Here is an 8,888-nt window from a genome sequence, read left to right as displayed (position 1 = left end):
CCCAATTTGAGAACCAACCCATCCATGGAGCATAGCAACTTCTTTGCCCAGGAATTCCTTTGTATTTGGACATAATCAAGTGACAGGTTTTTCTCTCCCCACTCCTCCCTTCCCAGGGAATAAAATGAGGTGCACACTTACAAACTTTTAGCAGAGCAGAAGGGCTATGGCAGGCTGGGTCAGTCTCAGCTGTGGGAAGGGGGTTCATCTTGTAGATTTGTTACCTGGGGCAGTGCCAGGCACGGCAGCTTCCCAGGTACAGGTCCTGAGCCCACCTTGCACCTTGTTCCACCTCTGCCAGGAGGGAAAACCCCTGACTTTCAGCCAAGACCAGAGGCTGAAAGGGAGAAGAATCGGGCTTTGGGGGTCACACAGAAAGGTCCAGAGCCCAAAGGGCCACTGAGGCAAGAGTAGAAAGAACAGGTACACACAGGGGAAGGAACTACTTTCTGCCCATCTGAGGCAGGCTCCTAGGGACTTGATGGGAAAGTAGAAAAAACAGGAAAGAAAAAAACTGCTGGCCCCAAACTCTGTTCCGCCTGCAAGTCATTTCAGTCTTTTGAGGTAATGAACTGTACTTTTCCGCTTTCCAAATCTTACAGGGAAAAGGGACAATGATTAATGGTATAGGTTTGTAACTTAACTATTTTGTATGGTTTTCTTTTCCTTCTAAGTTCTAGGGTATCATATCACCTGCATCCCAGGATCCCTGAGGGAAGGGAATTTTTTTCCCCCTTTTACATTGCTGACCTCTGCTGGATGACAGGAAATTCACAGGCGAAGGCTGATTTGTCTCTAAAGTTTTGTTTGGGTTTGATTTAGTAATTCAAGTTCAAGATTGTTTGAAAAAAATAAAGGATTTTTCTGTAAATAAATAATTTTTAAAATTTACAACAAGAAAGTGTTAAATATTTTGTTTTTACAATGATGAAAAAGCAGAAGTGATTGTGAAATACATGTACCTGTATTGTTGATGAGTGTGAAGTGATGGGACCCTATGGAACTGAATTTGTAGAATGTAAGGAGAGTAATTTTAAAAGGGCCCTTGGGGTGTCCCTGGTGGCGCAGTGGTTAAGAATCCGCCTGCCAATGCAGGGGACACAGGTTCGAGACCTGGTCCGGGAAGATCCCACATGCCACGGAGCAACTAAACCCGTGTGCCACAACTACTCAGCCTGCACTCTGGAGCCTGTGATCCACAACTACTGAAGCCCACGTGCCTAGAGTCCATCCTCTGCAACAAGAGAAGCCACCGTAGTGAAAAGCCCACCCACCGCAATGAAGAGCAGCCCCCGCTCTCCGCAACTAGAGAAAGACCAGGCACAGCAACGAAGACTCAACGCAGCCCAAAATAAATAAAATAAATAAATTTACAAAAAATTATAAAATAAAATCAAAGGGCCTTTGATCCAGTTGATCTTCTGCAAATCCAGAAGCCAGAAGTAATTTTAAAAAGTAAAAGTACTCACCTTTTGGCCGGAACTGCCATCTTCCAGTAATTCTCCAAAATGACCAACACAAAGGGAAAGAAGAGGAACACCCGCTACATGTTCTCTAGGCCTTTTAGAAAACATGGAGTTGTTCCTTTGGCCACATACATGCGAATCTACAAGAAAGGTGATACTGTAGATATCAAGGGAATGGGCACTGTTCAAAAAGGAATGCCCCACAAATGTTACCATGGTAAAACTGGGAGAGTCTACAATGTTACCCAGCATGCTGTTGGCATCATTATAAACAAACAAGTTAAGGGCAAGATTCTTGCCAAGAGAATTAATGTGCCTATCGAGAATATTAAACACTCTAAGAGCTGAGATAGCTTCCTGAAACTGGTGAAGGAAAATGGTCAGAAAAAGAAGGAAGCCAAAGAGAAAGGTACTTGGGTTCAACTGAAGCGCCAGCCTGCTCCATCCAGAGAAGCACACTTCATGAGAACCAACGGAAGGGAGCCTGAACTGTTGGAGTCCATTCCCTATGAATTCATGGCATGATGGGTGTAAAGAAAATAAAAGACCTGGACTTTTAAAAAAAAAGTAAAAAAGTAAAAGTACTCATTCCCAAAGTTACTCATCAAATTATGCCCATAGGGGCTTCCCTGGTGGCGCAGTGGTTGAGAGCCCGCCTGCCAATGCAGGGGACACGGGTTCGTGCCCCGGTCCGGGAGGATCCCACATGCCGCGGAGCGGCTGGGCCCGTGAGCCATGGCCACTGAGCCTGCGTGTCCGGAGCCTGTGCTCCGCAATGGGAGAGGCCACAACAGTGAGAGGCCCGCATACCGCAAATTATGCCCATAAATATCCAGGAACATACTATTGGCTAAAGAGATTGTGATATATCCACATCAGTCAGATATGAAAGCTGATTTTTTCTTCTAGTTTTGTTGAGATACAATTGACATATAGCACTGTGTAAGTTGAAGGTGTACAGCATAATGATTTGACTTATATGTATCATGAAATGATGACCACAGTAGGTTTAGTGAACAGCCATCATCTCATACAGATACAAAATTAAAGAAACAGAAAACCTTTTTCTCCTTGTGATGAAAACTCTTAGAATTTACTCTCTTAACAACTTTCTTTATAACATATGGCAGTGTTAATTATATTTATTATGCTGTACATTATATCTCTAGTACTTATTTATCTGATAACTGGAAGTTTGTACCTTTTGACAACATTCATACAATTTCCCCTCCCTCACCCCTGCCTCTAGTAACCACAAATACAATCTCTTTTTATATAAGTTTGCTAGTTTCTGTTCGCTCGTTTGTTTGTTTTTGAAGTGTAATTGCCCTACAACACTGTTAGTTCCTGTTACACAACATAGTGATCTGTTATTTCTATATATTTCAAAAAAAGCACCATGATAAGTCTAGTTACCATCTCTCACCATACAATAACACATAATTATTGACTACATTCCACACACTGGGTATTTCACGTCATGACTCATTTTTTTACAGCTGGAAGTTTGTATTTCTTAATCTCCCTCCCCTGTTCTTCTCTTCTCCCCAACCCCCACTCCTCTGACAACCACCTGTTTGTTCTCTGCATCTATGACTATGTTTCTGTTTCGTTATGTTTGTTCATTTGTTTTGTGTTTTAGATTCCACATATAAGTGAAATCATGATATTTGTCTTTCTTTGTCTGACTTATTTTGCTTAACGTAACAACCTCTAGGTCCATCCATATTGTCAAAAATGGCAAGATTTCATTCTTTTTTTATGGCTGAGTGTATATATATATATATATATATACATATATATATATATATATATATATATATACACTCAGCCATACACACACACACACACACACACACACACCACATCTTCTATGTCCACCTATTGATGGGCACTTAGGTTGCTTCCATATCTTACCTATTATAAATAATTCTGCAATGAACATAGGGATACATATACCTTTTCAAATTAGTGTTTATGTCTCCTTTGGAAAAATACCCAGGAGTAAAACTGCTGGATCATATGGCAGTTCTATTTTCATTTTTTTGAGAATTCTCCGTACTGTTTTGCATAGTAACTGCACCAAATTTACATTCCCACCAACAATGCCAAGGGTTCCCTTTCCTCCACATCCTCCCCAACACTTGCTATTTGTTATCTTTTTGATGACAGTCATTCTAACAGGTGTGAGTGATATCTCATTGTGGTTTTGATTTTCATTTCCCTGATGATTAGTGATGCTGAACATCTTTTCATGTGCCTGTTGGCCTTTGTATATCTTCTTTGGAAAAATGTCTGTTCAGGTCCTCTGACCATTTTAAAATCAGGTTGTTTGTTTTATCGATGTTGAGTTCTGAGTTCTTTGTATATTTTGGACATTAACCCCTTATCATATATATCATTTGCAAATATCTTCGCCCATTCAATAGATGGCCTTTTTGTTTTGTTGACATCTTCCTTTGCTGTGTAAAACCTTTTCAGTTTGATGTAGCTCCATTTGTTTGTTTTGGCTTTTGTTTCCCTTACCTGGGGAGACAGATCCAAAAAAAAATATTGCTAAGACTGATGTCAAATAATGTACTGGCTATGTTTTCTTCTACAAATTTTATGGTTTCGGGTCCTACATTCAAGTCTTTAATCCATTTTGAATATATTTTTGTATATGGTGTGAGAAAGCAGTCATTTGATTCTTTTGCATGTTGCTGTCCAGTTTTCCCAGCACCATTTATTGAAGAGGCTGTCTTTACCCCATTGTATACTCTTGCTAACTTTGTCCTACATTAATTGGCCATATAAGTGTGAATTCACTTCTGGACTCTCTCTTCTGTTCCACTGATCTATGTGTCTTTGTGTGTGTGTGTGTTTGTGTGTGTGTGTGTGTGTATGCCAGTATCATACTGTTTCAATTACTGTAGCTTTGTACCAGAGTTTGAAATCAAAAAACATGATACCTCCAGTTTTGTTCTTCTTTCTCAATATTGTTTTGGCTATTGTATTTGGCTATTGTATTGTATTCCATACAAATTTTGGAAATACTAGTTCTAGTTCTGTGAAAATTTCCATAGGTATATTGATAGGAATTGTGTTGAATCTGTAGATTGCCTTGGGTAGTAGGGTCATTTTAACAATGTCAATTTTTCCAATCCATGAGCATGGTATATCTTTCCATTTGTTTGTGTCATGTTCAATTTTTTCATCAGTGTCTTACAGTTTTCTGAGTACAGGTCTTTTATCACCTTAGTTAGATTTATTTCTAGGTATTTTATTCTTTTTGATGTGATTGTGAATGGAATAGTTTTCTAAATTTCTCTTTCTGGTAGCTCATTGTTAGTGTATAGAAACACAACACATTTCTGTATATTAATTTTGTATCCTGCAATTTTACTGAATTCATTGATGAGTTCTAATTTTTTTTCAGTGGTGTCTTTAGGATATTCTATATATAGTATCATGTCATCTGCAAACAGTAACAGTTTTACTTCTTTCTTCCAATCTGGATTCCTTTTATTTCTTTTTCTTTTCAGAGTTCTGTGGCTAAGACTTCCAGTACTAAGTTGAATAAAAGTGGTGAAAGTGGGCATCCTTATCTTGTTCCTGACCTTAGAGGAAATGCTTTCAGCTTTTCACTATCGAGTATGATGTTACCTGTGGGTTTGTCATATATGGCCTATATTATGTTGAGATTTGTTCCCTCTACATCCACTTTTTTGAGAGTTTTTATCATAAATGGATGTCAAAATTTGTCAAAAGATTTTTCTATATCTATTGAGATTATCATATGATTTTTATTCTTCAATTTGTTGATGTGGTGTTTCACAGTGATCAATTTGCAGATATTGAACTATCCTTGCATGTCTGGCATAAATTCTGCTTGATCATGGTATATGTTCCTTTTAATGCATTGTTGAATTCAATTTGCTAATATTTTGTTAAGGAATTTGCATCTACGTTCATTAGTGATATTGACCTGCAATTTTATTTTTTGTGATATCTTTGCCTGGTTTCAGTATCAAGGTGATGTTCGCCTTCTGTAATGAGTCTGACCCAGGTCATTTCAAATTCCTGCTTCTGCTCTGGATCTCCAAGCATGTGAAATTTTGTGTGTGCCCTTAAGAATGGAGTCTCTATTTTCTACAGCCCTCTGTCTCTCATGAAAGTTAGACCCACTGGTCTTCAAAGCCAAATGTTCTGGGGGCTCATCTTCCCAGTGCAGGACCCCTGGACTGGGGAGCCCAGTGTGGGGCTTTGACCCCTCACTCTTGAGGGGAACCTCTGCAATTGTAATTATAATCCTGTTTGTGGGTTGCCTATGCAGGGGTATGGATCTTGACTATATGACATCTCTGTGCCTCCTACCCATCTCATTGTAGTTCCTTTTAAAATTAATATCTTTAATTATACAAGATCTTTTCTGCTAGTCTTCAGGTCATTCTCATTGATAGTTGGTCTGTAGATAGGTGTAATTTAGATGTGCCCATGAAAATAGGTGAAATTGGGATCTTCCTACTCTGCCATCTTGGCCATGCCCCATAAAAGCTGATTTTTTAAAGACCCTCTGGCAACTTGGAAAATACATATGACACATGCTTAATGCTCAGCAGTTCTTATTCAGCGTGTACACTGAACACGTAAAAACTGAAAATATAGATTCCCAAGTCCTACCCAAGAAGATTATGCCTAAGTTGGACTGGGTGTGGAAGGGCACTGGATTTTGGAAAAACCCTCCAAGTGTATCTTCTACTTACACCCCATATAAAATTCTAAATTAAATGATAAAAACCTGGATGTCAACTGTCATTTTTTTTTTTTTTTTTTTTTTTTTGTGGTACACGGTCCTCTCACTGTTGAGCCTCTCCCGTTGCGGAGCACAGGCTCTGGACGTGCAGGCTCAGCGACCACGGCTCACGGGCCTGGCCGCTCCGTGGCATGTGGGATCTTCCTGGACCGGGACACGAACCCGTGTCCCCTGCATCGGCAGGCAGACTCTCAACCACTGTGCCACCAGGGAAGCCCTCCAACTGTCATTTATATTTCAACTTTAATTTGATAAAATATTTGATTGCATGTGGACAGGAACAAGGAGGGAAGAGGGCCCTGTATCTGGATGAAGTGGATATATGCTTCCTCCTGCAAGGTACCAACCAAAATAAGAACCATATTTGATGACACTAGGACTGCAAGCAGTATATAATGTGTAATTTCATTTAATATAGTAATATTTAAAAATATGAGTTGAGTGATATTTTTCTAGCTGTTAGTTTTACCAAATACCAATGTAGAAATTAGCCTTCTGCAGCTGCAGAGGCAACTGAATTTCCAGCTTGTTTGTATGCATCTCAGTCCCTCTTTTAACAACCATAAAATGGCCCGAACATCACTCACCCACAACTCTCAAAATCACCTAAACTAGAGATAATCCAACAGCTTTGGACCATCTGCTGAGGGAGGCAGGCAGCATGGCAGGAAGAGTCTTGCACTGGAGTGACAAGAGACTCAAGGCCTGGTGTTGACTTGCTGCTAACTCACAAGTCATCTTGGGTGAGTCTCTTCCCCCTTGCAGATTACTGTAAAATGAGAGGTAAGGGGTCCAAACTTAAACACCTTCAGGGGGCAGGTAATATCAGTGAGTTTTGAAATGGGCCAGGACCAAGACAATGGAGAATAGTGAGGACTGGGGAAAGTTGAGAGTTCATGCCTTTGTAAAGGGATAGTCACTCCTCAGCTCCTGCAGATTGTTTTATCAGGGTCGCTGAGAACAGTTATGAAGGTTGTGCACTGCACAAAGACACTATTTCAGAGGACATGTCATTCACATCATAGATGTAGATATTTTCTGTAGAGGGTTTTGAGAAAAGGATACCTTCTAATTTGCACGAAGGTGTTATATGGGCTTTCAGAAGCCCTAGTTACCATGTGGGAATACAGTTCTAATGTTGCCGGATCTGTTGTTGTTGTTTTTGAGAAGCTGGAAGTATGGCTTTTAATGTGAAATGTCCCTAATTTAAAATTAGGTGGAAACTAATTCCAAAACATATTTGACATTGTGTGAGCTAACCAAAACTCTTCTGGAGGTCAGATTCAGGCTATAAGTTGAAGATCTCTGACCCAGAAGAACTGTAAGTTACTGACATTTCAGAGACCCTCCTATTCTATGTACTTCGTGTAACTTTGAAGGAATCAGAAATAAATAGTAATTACCTGGGTAAATTATATGGATGTAACAGGAATTATATAAAAAGTAAAAGTGCATCCTTTGAATGATGGTATGTATAACATTCTCCCTACTTATCATCTGGTTAACTTTAATTCATCCTTTCTTATTACAAATGTTATTTCTCCAGAGAGACTTCCTAAGACTTTCACCTCAATTAGGTTCCCCTCTTACACTTTCTTAAAACACCTTCTTTACTAAGTGAACTCTTCAACTATATATCTTAAGATAGTTACTTGTGTGAATGTTTGCTTACTGTCTGTTTGCTCACCATTTGATGGAGAGTATGTCTTCGTTAACCGTTGTAACCTCAGTGGGGCTATTGCTGGTACATATCAGGTACCCAATGTAGATTTATTGAATGATGGATTAGTCTCCACCCCATCAGTAAAACATCCTTTCTTCTTGGAAATCTCTGACTGAACTTGCTGCCTGGTGTTTGACTTCTGCATTCCAGAACTTGGAGGATGTCTGTTTTCCATTTCTGAGCAGGGTCTCTGGTGTGTCCCTCTCCCCGACATAACTCCTGAGCCAGAGAAGAGAGCCAGTTCAAGGCAGTGATGTTCAGGACATCCATGCTTGGTTCGTGGCTAAAACCCACCTAGATGGGGGTTGGAGGACACATAATTCAGGTAACACACACCAAGACATGTTAGAAAGTTCACTTCATCTTGGATGCTGGGGTAGAGGGGGAGAGTTTTCAGCCCATAATTAAATTCTGCTCCCTGTACATATTTTGCATTCTTATTTTATTTTATATGAGTAACAAGATCATTATGATGCCAACTAATAGGCCAGCCCTCCTGCAGATTTATTGAAGAAATCTGGTAGCTTTCCAAGGCAAATTGCGTTTTTGTTTTTGTTTTTTTTTGCGGTACGCGGGCCTCTTAGTGTTGTGGCCTCTCCCATTGCGGAGCACAGGCTCCGCATGCGCAGGCTCAGCGGCCATGGCTCACGGGCCCAGCCACTCCGTGGCATGTGGGATCTTCCCGGACCGGGGCATGAACCCACGTCCCCTGCATCGGCAGGCAGACTCTCAACCACTGCGCCACCAGGGAAGCCCCAAATTGCGTTTTTTGACGTTGAAAATAATTCTTTAACGATCATCCCCAAGTTCCCAAAACATCAGCTAAAGCAGTTGACTCCATAAAGTAGCTAAACACAGATGAAGCTAATGATTGTGGGAGAAACCACAGAAGGAAAAGGAAAAC

At 40.2% G+C, this 8,888-nt stretch overlaps 1 pseudogene; it reads left to right on the top strand.

The window, feature by feature from the left end:
* Positions 1–1,505: 1,505 nt before the first annotated feature.
* Positions 1,506–1,991, top strand: LOC136141043 (large ribosomal subunit protein eL21-like; annotated as a pseudogene).
* The last annotated feature ends 6,897 nt before the right edge of the window (positions 1,992–8,888 follow it).

This window comes from Phocoena phocoena, chromosome 20 (assembly GCF_963924675.1).
Source record: "Phocoena phocoena chromosome 20, mPhoPho1.1, whole genome shotgun sequence".
In the NCBI taxonomy this organism is placed as follows: domain Eukaryota; kingdom Metazoa; phylum Chordata; class Mammalia; order Artiodactyla; family Phocoenidae; genus Phocoena; species Phocoena phocoena.
Note: the sequence above shows the minus strand (reverse complement) of the source record. Positions and strands in the feature narration are given on the sequence as shown.